This window comes from Zalophus californianus, chromosome X, assembly GCF_009762305.2.
Source record: "Zalophus californianus isolate mZalCal1 chromosome X, mZalCal1.pri.v2, whole genome shotgun sequence".
NCBI lineage: Eukaryota > Metazoa > Chordata > Mammalia > Carnivora > Otariidae > Zalophus > Zalophus californianus.
Genome location: NC_045612.1, coordinates 30,026,377 through 30,041,295, shown reverse-complemented (window position 1 = coordinate 30,041,295; position 14,919 = coordinate 30,026,377).

Here is a 14,919-nt window from a genome sequence, read left to right as displayed (position 1 = left end):
GGAGAGAAGAATTAGCAAATTCTTGGGGCAATTGGTTTAATACCTGGAGCTGGGCTACATGGCTCCTTCCCCTAGCTGGTCCTCTCCTCATGATCCTATTGGCATTCCTTTTCGGTCCATGTATTATTAATCTCATCACCTGATTCATCAGCTCTCAGATAGAATCAATTAAATTACAACTACTGGTAACCCAATACAGACCTCTAGACTGGCAAGAACCCTAATAATAATCGATGCCCATTCAAGTAGGAAAAGGCATCAAAAGGGGGGAATGAAGGGGAAAAATTTGTGGCCACAAGCCACAAGCCTCCTTACCAGACCACCTTTTTAACTCTCGAGAGGCTTCGGAGGATGTATGACCCTTTAGTCATCCTTGAAGGAAACCTTCTGTCTAAAAATCCAATATACGCTTATTGATAAGCTACTTCAGACTAAAGATGGGCTTTTCAAAGAGGGGGCTGTTTCCCTCAGAATGACTTTAAAAAGCACCTGCTTTTTACCATGCTCAGCAGCCCCCACCACCAGGGTGACACTATCTCTAATGGTCTACTGTCGGGACAATAACATTTCTTTATGCTATTACCAGGCAAAGCATAACAGCAAGGACACAGTGCAATTCACTAGCTAGTCTTGCATCCAAGACCTGGAAAATAATTAAATAACAATAAAAGTGAGGGACGCCTGGGTGGCTCATATGGTTAAATGCCCAAGTCTTGGTTTCGGCTCAAGTTGTGATCTCAGGGTTGTGAGATCAAGCCCCGTGTCATGCTCCGTGCTCAGCATGGAGTCAGCTTGAGACTCTCTCTCCTTCTGCCCCTCCCTCCCCCTGGCACATGGACTCCCTCTCTTTCTCTTAAATAAATAAATCTTAAAAAAAAAAAAGAACATTAAAAGTGGGAGAATAAAAGCAAAGCAATAAGCCTAGACCAGAGCTTGGCACATAGTTCATGCTCACTAAGGGTGAGCTGAATGGAAGGAGTGCAATATTGACTTTCCTAAGATATTTTAGCAATAATGAAAAAGCTTCTCCCATTGTGGTTTAAAATCTCAATAGTATATAGATTGGTAGGTTGTGTTTTCCTATTAAGACATTAACTTTTCAATATACTAAACAAATCCGTCTTTTCTAGAAGGTTTGGTTTAAGAATAGGAGGGCCAAGTATTAGAGACATCAGAAGTTTTAATTCTCAGAAATATGTCCCCCATTGCCATGGGTCACATTGCCATCATAATCTTAGATGGACCCCATAATACCATTTTTGTTCTAGAGCCCAAATGGAGATGGGTATTCTGGTGCCCCTGTGGCCCAGAACACCCATGGTGAGATCATGGTATTGTGGTTAAGTAGGAAAATGTCTTTTTTTTAAGAGCTACGTACAGAGATATCTAGCATCAAAGTAGGATATTTATAATTTAACTTTGAAACCTCAGCAAAAAACTCATATTTGAAACAACTATGTCAAAATGCTAACAAATGTTTAACCTGAGTGGTAAGTATATGGTGCTAATTATACTATTCCCTTTGCTTTCCTGAATATTTTCATGATGAAAAGAGAAGAAAACCCTATGTGTTTGGGGTGGGGGGCATGTTTTCCAGGAGCTCAGTCTAATGGAGGAGACAGAGGTAAAGAGATGAACAGAATCCGGAGTGATACAGGGAAGCACGGGGTGCTCGGGGCCTACAGAGAAGTCTCCGAATCTGGCTAGCTTGGAGAGGGTGGTTAAGGAATGGTGACTCTTAAGCCAGTTCTTTTAAAAATCAGTTTTATGGGGGCGCCTGGGTGGCTCAGTCGGTCAGTTAAGCATCTGCCTTCGGCTTGGCTCAGCTCATGATCCTGGGGTCCTGGGATTGAGCCCCATGTTGGGCTCCCTGCTCAGCAAGGAGCCTGCTTCTTCCTCTGCCTGCCGCTCCCCCTGCTTGTGCTCTCTCGGTCAAATAAATAAATAAAATCTTTTAAAAAATAAAATCAGTTTTATTACAAAAGTACTGCATGCCCATTGTTGAAGTGAGTAAGCCAAGCCGCATGCAGGGAGAGACTGGCATTGTAGGCAGATGGACTCTCTGTATCAAGTAACAGAAGCGAGAGAAAGAACATGGAATACTGAGGAGACAGACAGTAGTTCTTTGGTTACAGAGGATGCTGCAAGAGTGACAGGGCATGTGTGATTAGAGAGGGACCAATCAGGGTCCGAACTTTACCCTGAAGGCTACAGAGAGCTTCTGAAGGATTTTTAAGTAGGGGACAGATGTGCTCACGTTTGTGCTCTAAGAAAGTTCACTCAGGGGCACCTGGGTGGCTCAGTCGGTTAAGCGTCTGACTCTTCATTTCAACTCAGGTCATGATCTCACGCGTTGTGGGATCAGCCCTGTTTCAGGCTCCATGCTCAGTGGGGAGTCAACTTGAGATTCTCTCCATCTGTCCCTCCCCCCACTTGCACACCTGCACACTCTCTCTCTGAAATAAAATTAAAAAAAAGGTAGTTCACTCTTCCGCAGTGAGGAAGAAAAGTGACAACAGGAGCCAGGAAACCAGGTGACATCAGAGGAAAAGACACCTTTATGTAATGTGTCCCCAGAAGTGGCACCCTCTGTCAACCATCAGCCAGAAGGCACAAAAAAGTGGCTTTCTGTGAGGCACCACCCCATGGGGGGTGTCTTCCCTAATCAGCTGCCAGCCTGAAAGGGGTCCATTGTGGCGTGCCTTTTTGAAAGTGGCACAGAGGTGCCCACTGAGTGTGGGAATGACACAAGAGAGCTGCCCCCCCAGGGCTGACGTAGCCCTGTACGGCTCGCTTTGCTGCTGCACGTCTCCCGGCCCGACCCCACCTCGGTTCGCTGCCACGTGCCTCGTACGGCTAGACACCGCCCATCTGGGTCACGCCGTTCGGGTCTGAATCTCAGCTGTGTGAGCCTGAGTGCGGTGTCGCAACCTGCTCTGCGCCCCAATCCCCCAGCGCTAACATGTGGTCTGGAGTCACGTGTGGATTAAACAGCACTGACGAACACCGAGCACTTAGCGCGGTGCCCAGCACAAAGTCAGCGAGTGCTCAACGACTCTTGGCTACCGTTCTTGTGGTTTAACCTTCCTCTGAAATCAGTTTTATGAAGTAAAATGAGTTCTGAAGCCAGGCTTGCAGAGTGATGCTGGCCTTCTTACCGATGGAGGCTGAGTCACAGTCAGAGTCACTGTCGCTGTCATCAGAATACTTCTTGTGTTTTCTTTTAGAGGATTTTTTCTTTCTCTTTTTCTTGGACCTTTCTTTCGAACGACTAGACTTCCTCTTCTTCTTCTCTTCTACGTAAAGTACAAATATAAAATTAACTTCTAACAAGTATTACGATCATCAATTAGTATTACGATCATCAATTTTATTGTATTTGAAATACTGAAAAAGAACAGATGACGGGCAACTTGAGTACAAGCGAAGTCTATTGTTCGACTATTTAGAAACATTTTTTTCAACTTCTCAATACAGCAGCTCTGTAGTATTTAAAAAGATACCTTCCAGGGTGCCTGGGTGGCTCAGTTGTTAAGCATCTGCCTTCGGCTCAGGTCATGATCCCAGATCCTGGGATCGAGTCCCACATCGGGCTCCCTGCTCAGCGGGAAGCCTGCTTCTCCCTCTCCCACTCCCCCTGCTTGTGTTCCCTCTCTCGCTATGTCTCCCTCTGTCAAATAAATAAATAAAATCTTTTAAAAAAATTTAAAAAAATAAAAAAATAAAAAGATACCTTCTGAAGTAGAAGCTTAAGTGGTGCTTTTCTTTGGCTCATCATCCTCTACTGGTGTGTGTTCATCAGAGCTGAATTTAAAGAAGATGGTTGTAAGAATCAGAAAAGTGATAAAATGTGAATCGTGGAGTATAAAAATATAGAATCAAAAAATTTCAGTAATGACACCAATTGTCCAACAACAATTAAGAGCAAACACTGGAATAACTTTGTTCAGGGTCTACCACCTTCATGATAATATAATAATCACTTATGTTTGCATAAAGCTTTAGAGTTTACAAAGTACTGATCAAACCGAAAGCAACATGTAAGATTTATATTTTAAGACTTATTTTTTATTATTTGAGAGAGAGAGAGAGAGAGAGAGAGAGAAGGGGGGAAGGGGCAGAGGGAGAGAGAGAATCCCAAGCAGACTCCCTGCCTAACGCAGAGCCCAATGCAGGGCTCAGCCTCACAACCCCGAGATCATGACCTGAGTCAAAATCAAGAGTTGGACACTTAACCAACCGAGCCACCCAGGTGCCCTGTAAGATTTATATTTTCAATGCTGCCTACAAGATACTCACTTCAGACCTAATGGCACGCACATTGAAAGTGAAGGGATGGAAAAACCTTTATTGTGGAAATGGAAGTGGAAAAGAAAGCTGGGGTAACAATACTATATCAGACAAGACAGACTTTATTTACAAAAATTTTTTAGGGGCACCTGGGTGGCTCAGTTGGTTAGGCGACTGCCTTTGGCTCAGGTCATGATCCTGGAGTCCCGGGATCGAGTCCCGCATCGGGCTCCCTGCTCAGCAGGGAGTATGCTTCTCCCTCTGACCCTCCCCCCTCTAATGCTCTCTCTCTCTATCTCATTCTCTCTCTCAAATAAATAAATAAAATCTTTAAAAAAAGATTTTATTTATTTGACAGAGAGAGAGAGAAAGAAAGCATAAGCATGAGGAGCGGGAGAGAGAGAAGCAGGCTTGATCCCAGGACCCTGGCATCAGGACCTGAGCTGAAGGCAGACGCTTAATGACTAAGCCACCCAGGCACCCCTAAGAAAATTTTTTTTAATTTTTAGTAATCTATATGCCCAACGTGGGGCTTGAACTCATCACCCCGAGATCAAGAGTCGCACACCCTACTGACTGAGCCAGCCAGGGGCCCCAGACAAAATAGACTTTATTTTTTTTAAGGATTTTATTTATTTATTTGACAGAGAGAGAGACAGCGAGAGAGGGAACACAAGCGTAGGAGTGGGAGAAGGAGAAGCAAGCTTCCTGCAGAGCAGAGAGCCCGATGCGGGGCTTGATCCCAGGACTCTGGGATCATGACCCGAGCCGAAGGCAGACGCTTAACGACTGAGGCACCCAGGCGCCCCCAAAATAGACTTTAAGACAACAACTAACAGGGGTGCCTCGCTGGCTCAGTCAGTAGGGTGTGTGACTCTTGATCCTGGGGTGATGAGTTCAAGCCCCACACTGAGCATACAGATTACTAAGAAAGAAAAAAAGAGACTAAGAAGACACAAAGAAGGACACTACATAATAATAAAGGTAATAATTCAACAAAAGGATATAATAACTGTGAATATTTATGCACTCAACATGGAAGCACCTAATACTAAATACTACATTGCCTAAAGCAACTATTAACAGACATAAAGGAAAAAAAATTGACAGTAATAGAGTAATAGTAGGGGACTTTAACACCCCACTTACATCAATGGCCAGATCATCCAGACAGAAAATCAACAAGGAAACAGTGGTTTTAAAGGACAGATGGACCAGGTGGACCCAACAGATGTATTCAGAACACACTATGCAATAACAGTAGAATATATATTCTTTTCAAGTGCACACAGAACATTCTCCAGAATAGATCACATGTTAGGCCACAACACAAGTCTTAATAAGTTCAAAAGGACTGAAATCATATCATGCAACCTTTTCTAACCACAACAGTATAAAATTAAAAATCAAGAAAAAATCTGGGAAGAACACAAACACATGGACGCTAAATAACATGCTACTAAACAATGAGTGGGTCAAGGAAGAAATAGAAAAGGAAATAAAAAATACATGGACACAAATGAAAATGAAAAAAACAATGGTCCAAAACCTTTGGGATGCAGTAAAGGCTGTTCTAAGAAGGAAGATTATTATAGCAATACAGGTCTACCTCAAGAAGTAAGAAAAATCTCAAATGAACAACCTAACCTTACACCTAAAGGAGTTAGAAAAAGAACAATAAATGAAGCCTAAAGCCAGCAGTAGGAAGGAAATAATAAAGATTAGAGCAGAAATAAATGATACAGAAACTAAAAAAACCAATGGAACAGATCAATGAAACCAGAAGCTGGTTCTTTAGAAAAGTCAACAAAATTGATAAACCCTTAGTCGGGTTCATCAAAAAGAGAGAGAGAAGACTCAAAATTAGAAATGAAGGAGGAGAAATAACAACCGATATCACAGAAATGCAAAGGATTATTAGAATAGTATGAAAAATTATATGCCAACGAATTGGACAACCTAGAAGAAATGGACACGTTCCTAGAAACATATAACCTTCCAAAACTGAATCAGGAATAGAAAATCTGAACTAGTATTGAAATTAAATCAGTAATCAAAAACTCCCAATAAACAAAAGCCCAAGACCAGATGGCTTCAGAGATAAATTCTACCAAACATTTAAAGAAGAGTCAATTCCAAAAAGCAGAAAAGGAAGGAAAGCTTCCGAATTCATTCTATGAGGCCAGTATTACCCTGATACCAAAATCAGATAGAGACACTACAAAAGAGAAATACATGCCAATTATTTTTGATGAACATAGATTCAAAAATCCTCAACAAAATATTAGCAAACCGAATCAAACAATACAATAAAAAAGTCATTTACCAGGGTGCCTGGGTGGCTCAGTCAGTTAAGTACCCAACTCCTAATTTCAGCTTAGGTCATGATCTCAGAGTTGTGGGATCAAGTCCCACATCGGGCTCTGTGCTCAGTGCAGAGTCTGCTTGAGAGATTCTCTCTCTCCCTCTCCTTTTCCCCGGTGCAGGCTGTCTGTCTGTCTCCTATCTCTCCCTCCAGTAAATAAATAAATAAACAAATAAATAAAATCTTTTTTTTAAAGTCATTTACCACGATCAAGTGGGATTTATTTCAGGGATGCAAAGGTGGTTCAAAATCTGCAAATCAGAGGTGCCTGGGTGGCTCAGTCGGTTAAGCATCTGATGCTTTTTTTTTTTTTTAAGATTTTATTTATTTATTTGAGAGAGTGAGAGGTAGAGAGCACGAGAGGGAGGAGGGTTGGAGGGAGAAGCAGACTCCCTGCTGAGCAGGGAGCCCGATGAGGGACTCGATCCTGGGACTCTAGGATCATGACCTGAGCCGAAGGCAATCGCTTAACCAACTGAGCCACCCAGGCACCCAAGCATCTGACTCTTGATTTTGGCTCAGGTCATGATCTCAGGGTCCTGGGATCGACCCCCAAGTTAGGCTCCCCACTCAGCAGGGAGTCTAATTGTCTCCCTCTTCCTCTGCCCCTCCCCCTGCTCGTGTACACACACACACTCTTTAAAATAAATAAATAAACGTTTTTAAAAATTGCAAATCAACCAATGTGATGCATCACATTAACAAGAGAAAGGAGTAAAACCATATGATCATTTCGATTGGTACAGAAAAAGCATTGGACAAAGTACAACATCCATTCATGATAAAAACCCTCAACAAAGTAGGCTTAGAGGGAACATACCTCAACATAATAAAGACCATATATGAAAAACCCACAGCTAACATCATCCTCAATGGGGAAAAACTGAGAACTTTTCCTCTAAGATCAGGAATGAGACAAAGATGTCCACTCTCACCACTTTTACTCAACATACTACTGGAAGTCCTAGTGACAGCAATAAGACAAGAACAAGAAATAAAGGGCTTCCAAATTGGTAAGGAAGAAGTAAAACTGTCACTATTTGCAGATGACATGATACTCTATATAGAAAACCCTGAAGACTCCACCCAAAAACTGCTAGAACTGATAAATGAATTCAATAAGGTCGCAGGATACAAAATCAATATACAGGAATCCAGTGTATTTACACAGTAATAATGAAGTGGCAGAAAGAGAAATTATGAAAACAATTCCACTTACAATTGCACTAAAAATAATAAAATACCTAGGAATAATAAACTTAACCAAGGAGGTGAAAGACCTGAACTCTGAAAACTATAAAACATTGATGAAGAAATTGAATATGACACAAACAAATGGAAAGGCAGTCCATGCTCATGGACTGGAAGAACAAATATTGTCAAAATGAGCATAGAAGGGGCACCTGGGTGGCTCAGTTGGTTGGGCGACTGCCTTTGGCTCAGGTCATGATCCTGGAGTCCCGGGATCGGGTCCCACATCGGGCTCCCTGCTCGGCAGGGAGTCTGCTTCTCCCTCTGACCCTCTTCCCTCTCGTGCTCTCTATCTCTCATTCTCTCTCTCTCTCTCTCAAATAAATAAATAAATCTTTAAAAAAATAAAGAGCATAGAACCCAAAGCAATCTACAGATTTAATGCAATCCCTATCAAAATACCAACAGCATTTTTCACAGAACTAGAACAGATAATCCTAAAATTTGTAGGGAACCACAAAAAAATCCCAAACAGCCAAGGCAATCTTAAAAGAACAAAGCTGGAGGTATCACAATCCCAGATTTCAAGATATACTACAAAGCTATAGTAATCAAAACAGTATGGTACTGGCACAAAAATAGACAAATGGATCAAGAGAACAGAGTAGAGAGTCCAGACATAAACCCACACTTTTATGGTCAATTAATCTATGACAAAGTAGGCAAGAATATACAATGGAGAAACAACAGTCACTTCAACAAATGGTGTTGGGAAAACTGGTCAACTACATGCAAAACAATGAAACTGGACCACTTTCTTACACCATACACAAAAATAAACTCAAAATATATTAAGGACTTAAATGTGAGACCTGACACCATAAAAATCCTAGAAGATAACACAGGCAGTAACCTCTTTGACATTGGCAAATGATGTATCTGATAAGGGGTTAATATCCAAAATATATAAAGAACTCACACAACTTGGGATACCTGGTTGGCTCAGCCAGTAGAGCATGCAACTCTTCATCTAATGGTTTTAAGTTCGAGCCCCACATTGGGTGTAGAGATTACTTAAAAATAAAACCTTAGGGGCGCCTGAGTGGCTCAGTCAGTTAAGTGTCTGACTCCTAGTCTCAGGGTCATGAGTTCAAGCCCTGCATTGGGCTCCACTCTGGGCGTGGAGCCTACTTAAAAAAAAGTAAAAATAGAATTACCATATGATCCAGTAATCCCACCACTGTTACTCAGAGAAAACAAAAACATTAACTAGAAAACATATGTGCACCCCTATGTTTATTGCAGCATTATTTCCAACAGCCAAGCAACCCAAGTGTCCATTGATAGATGAATGGATAAAGAAGATGTGAAGATGTGGTGTTTACACACACACACACACACACACACACACACACACACACATAAACGGAATATTACTCAACCATAAAAGAGAATTAAATCTTGCCATTTGCAACATGAATAGACCCAGAGGGTATAATGCTAAGTGAAATAAGTCAGAGAAAGACAAATACCATATGATTTCACTCATATGTGGAATTTAAGAAATTAAACAAAGTGAACAAAGAGAAAAAGAGACAGACAAAAAACCAGACTCTTAAATACAAAGAACAGGGGCTCCTGGCTGGCTCAGTCAGTAGAACATGCAACTCTTGATCTCGGGGCTGTAAGTTTGGGCCCCATGTTGGGTGTAGAGATTACTTAAAAATAAAATCTTAAAAAAAATACAGAGAACAAACTGGTAGTTGCCAGAGAGAAGGTGGGTAGGGGAATGGATGAAATAAAGGGGATTAAGAGTACACTCACTGAGGGGCGCCTGGGTGGCTCAGTCGTTAAGCATCTGCCTTCGGCTCAGGTCACGATCCCAGGGTCCTGGGATTGAGCCCCACATCGGGCTCCCTGCTCTGCGGGAAGCCTGCTTGTCCCTCTCCCACTCCCCCTGCTTGTGTTCCCTCGCTCGCTGTGTCTCTGTCAAATAAATAAAATCTTAAAAAAAAAAAAAGAGTACACTGAGATGAGTGATGAGTAAAACTGCTGAGTCATTATATGGTACACCTGAAACTAATACCATATGATAATTATACTTGAATAAAAAAATACTTGGAGGAATCTTAAATGCATATCACTAAGTAAAAGAAGCCAATCTGAAAAAGCTACATACCACATGGTTCTAACTATATGGCATTCTACTAAAGGTAAAACTATGAAGACAGTAAAAAGATCAGTGGTTGGAGGGGAGGGAGAGATGAATAGGCAGAGGATTTTTTAAGGCAGTGAAACTCCTGTGTATGATAGTGTAATGGTGAGTACATGTCATTATACTTCTGTTCCAAACCTACAGAATGTACAATACCAAGAATGAATCCTAATGTAAACTATGGACTTTGGGTGATTATGATGTGTTGGTGTAGGTCTCACCGGCTGTAACGAAAGTACCACTCTGGTGAAGGCTGTTGATAGTTAAGGAGGCTGTCCCTGTTTGGGGCAGGGGGTATATGGGATTTCTCTGTACTTTGTGCTCAATTCTGCTATGGACCGAAACTGCTCAAGAAAAAAAAAAAGTGATTTACCTTTTCAGAATGAAACCACAGGGTAAATGTAGGAAACTATAAGGAAAGATGGAACAAACTAGAGCTAGGAAGACTGAAGAAAGACTTCATGACCGTATTCTATGTGTATAAAGGACATCCGGTACAGCAGCAACCGTTCTGTCCCCAGAGCAAGAAGCTAACACACTACAGGAAAAAGAGATTTCATTCTGTTGTAGAGAATTCTGAAAACAAGTATTATTAAAATTCTATAGTAGTTAAAAAGGGAATTTCCATATCATATAATCTTTTCCTCTGGAGATCACATCTAGAATAATTTAGGTATTGCCTAGAACATTATTTTTAGGGTTCCTTTCAACTCGAATTCTATGATCTTTTAAGAACAAGTTTTTCAGTTTGTTTATTTTTAAAAGATTTTATTTTTAAGTATGCTCTATGCCCAACACGGGGCTTGAACTCACAATCCTGAGATCAAGAGTTGCAAGCTCCACCAGCTGAGCTGGTCAGGCGCCCCTTAAGAACAAGTTTCTGATAATGCTTTATCATCCTGTCACAAATTACAGATTTTACCCGTCAAAGCACATTGTCTCAACTCAACCTACAGTGGACACAGAAATAGATGAGAGGTGGGGTGCCTTGCTGGCTCAGTCAGTAGAGCACACAACCCTTGATCTCAGGGTTGTGCGTTCAAGCCCCATGTTAGGCATAAAGATCAATGAGGGGGAAAAAAAGAAAGAGGAGAGGAAGAAAATGCTTGTGAATAGTACCAAAGAGGAAAGAAATAAGGAAAAAGAAGCAGCATTAAGCCTTCAGAGACTACTGACTTTAGGAAAATTAACTAAACTAAACCATACTGGTATATTCATTTTATTTTATTTTTTTAAGATTTTATTCATTTATTTGACAGAGAGAGACACAGTGAGCGAGGGAACACAAGCAGGAGGAATGGGAGAGGGAGAAGCAGGCTTCCCGTGGAGCAGGGAGCCTGGATTGCGGGGCTCGATCCCAGGACCCTGAGATCATGACCTGAGCCGAAGGCAGATGCTTAACGACTGAGCCACCCAGGAGCCCCTGATATATTCATTTTAAAAATCCCTTTGTAATGTTAAAACCTGACAAGCAATCTGCTATTGGGTTAGCTGAGAAAAGAAATTCAAAATAATAGAAATGTATCATTAACACTGGACCCTTCTATGAAGAAATTAGCACCCCATGAATTATAATTTAAAGAGAACACTTAGCATCCTAAAATCCACTGGCAACATGTTTTAATTCTTAGGTATGTTCCATGTTTTTATTTTTTTTAATGATTTTTTTCTATTTTGTAAAGTAAAAGAATATCATAACAAAACACATTCTGGGTGGCTTAAACAACAGAAATTTATTTTCTCACCATTCTGGAGGTTAGTAGACCAAGATCAAGGTGCCATCAGAACCGATTTCTGGTAGACCTCTCTTCCTGGCCTGTAGACTGGTGACTTCTCCCTGGGGCGTACTAGCTCTGGACCAGTGCCCCAAGACTCAGAGGGTCTCCCACTTTGAGGAGCAATCTAAAAATAAACAGAAATAACAGTTCTTGGAATATATGAGGAATATAGGGGCCAATAAGGCCTGTCAGGCTGTAAAGGCACCCAGCTCTTGTGGTTTAAGGCCTAAAATTAAGGCCCATTATTGTGGCGCCTGGGAGGCTCAGTCATTAAGCATCTGCCTTTGGCCCAGGTCATGATCCCAGGGTCCTGGGATCAAGCCCTACATCGGGCTCCCTGCTCAGCCAGGAAGCCTGCTTCTCCCTCTCCCACTCCCTGTTTGTATTCCCTCTCTGTGTCCCTCTCTGCCAAATAAATAAATAAAATCTTAAAAAAAAAAAGGCCCATTATTATGTACTGCTTTGACATCTGGGAAAACCAGTAAGGCCTCCAATGGCCTAACTACAAATTCCTCTCCCCATTCTGTCTCTGTAGGTAAGATACCCTAGCCAAATAACCCTCTTCATCATAGGGAAAAGGCCCAGTTCCAGATTATCCCTGAGTAGTGGGTCTCAGTACTCTGCCAGCGTACAGATCTCATTTGTCCAGTGTCAGGTGTCCTGTGTTTGGCCTCCCCATAACCCCATGAGGGAAATCCCTCCCTCACCAACAAGGTGAATAGGAGACCATTAAAATAGTCCCTGTTGCTGCCTGGTTTCATCTGTACTAGTAAGATAAATTATTTATCTTCCACATGCACAAATACAAATCTCATCCAAGCCGTTCTTGCATCTTTTAGTTCGAATTCTAAAATAAGAAGCTATTTGGTTTGGGGCGCCTGGGTGGCTCAGTCGTTAAGCGTCTGACTTCGGCTCAGGTCATGATCTTGGGGTCCTGGGATTGAACCCTGTGTCGGGCTCCCTGCTCAGCAGAGAGTCTGCCTCTCCCTCTCCTGCACGCCCCCCTTCGTGCGTGTGCACTCTCTCTAATAACATCTTAAAAAAAAAAAAAAGAAAAATCACAGCTTCATAGGTGCAACTTTACTGAAAAAAAAAAAAACTATTTGGTTTGATTGGCACAGACTGAGGGCACCTTTCTGAAACACATAACTCGAAGAGGTAGGTCTCCAGTGTACTCAGGACTGTTTTTACTCTTTCTGCTCCCAAGCATGAAACCCTAGTAGCTAACAGGAATGTATATTCTGTTCCAGGCACTAACTCATTACAACAACCCTAAAAATATCAGCACTATTTTTATCCCCTTTCTACAGGTGAATAAATGAAGCTAGAGAGGTTAAGCAATTTGCCCGATGTTTTGACTTTGAATTCAAATAACATTTGTTAAGTAGAGCACAGGGTGCTGGATGGTGAGCCAAAGTTCAACAACAGACCACAAGAGAAATTAAAATAGAGCAGTTAATTACTCAGAAGACCTGGAGGGAGTACAGGGAATGCCTCCAGAGGCCACACAAGGAGGTCAAGGCAGAGTGCAGATAGGGACAGGAGCTGGGGCACGTGCCTTTATTAGGGTCTGTGGGCATGGGGCTTTGGAGTTCCCAGGTTAGGGCTAGATTTAAATCTCTCTTTTTTTTAAAGATATTTATTTATTTATTTATTTATTTGACAGAGAGAGACACAGTGAGAGAGGGTACACAAGCAGGCTCCCTACTTAGCAGGAGCCCAACGTGGGGCTCGATCCCAGGACCCTGGGATCATGACCTGAGCCGAAGGCAGATGCCCAATGACTGAGCCACCCAGGCGCCCCCAGATCGGTCAATTTAAACCAAAAGAGTGGGATTTTGGTAAGCTCCAAAGGGATCTTATCTAAGGGACCTATAAAGCACAAAGGCACTGGGAAGCAGGGGAGACGGCTGATCACAAGGGCCATTGGGGAAATCCCTTAAGAACTTAACATTTGCTTGTGATTCCATGGGCAATCGCATGTGCTTGCATGGCGGGGGGGGGGGGGGGGGGGGACTAGTGTTAAGTTTAAGGTCCCTGCAGGCCACTTGGCCAAACAAAATGGATGCCCAGGCAGCAGCACCATGGAGTAGCTTGGCTAAACTCTCCACACTCAAGGCCACACAGGTATTAAGTGGCAAAGTGGGTATTCAAACTCAGGTAGTCTGAATCCAGAGACTATCCCCCTCAGTATGCCTTATTACCTCCCACTGCTGGAAGAAAAAGAATCATCAAGACATCGCCCAACTGTTGTAATTTCAACCTACCTCTCAATGTCTGTAATGGGTTTTTTTAATTTTTAATTTTTTTAACACATTTAAGGCCCTTAGTATGGTACCTGACACACTCAATAAACATTAGATATGAACACTCACACAGCAATAATTATAACTCTTTTCCTTCTTAAACTACTTTTCCACTCCAATACTCACTTTCATTAGCGGCAAACTGATCTCACCCTCCCCTCATTTCTCAAGGTCAAGGTCAAGATTGGGACCCCTTTTAACAAGACCTTTCTAGGTGGCCCCATCTCCAGTAGAGCACATCACTTTTCCTACATTCATCCAATCACCTCTTGGGAGGAAGGTTCTTCTAACTTTCCAATTTAAACCCGTTCCCAGGCGCCTGGCTGGCTCAGTCGGTAGAGCATGCAGCTCTTGATCTTGGGGTTGTTAGTTGGAGCCCCACCTTGGGCACAGAGAGTACTTAAAAAAAAAAAAAACAACCATAATCTCAACCCTTCCCAACTCCCTACAAAGAATTTCTATTTACATATCCTGTTATCATCTCAAACCGATCTTTTCATTCATTCAACACGCCATGGTTGAGCTCTTTACTAAAGGGCTAAACGCTGTGAATTCTGTAATGAATAAAATCTTCCTTTCCACGAACTCAGTCCAGTGGAGAATAAAAACATGCTCATGAATGAGAACATAACGCTATATATAAATCTGCGACCCCTGGCCACGTCCGCTACAAGGCCGAAGATGATAGGGACCAGAGGCACAGGAGGAGGGCGCCCAAGGATGAGCGAGCATTAAGAGAGGAAAGGGGCGAATAAGCGGCTGCCTTGCGCAGAC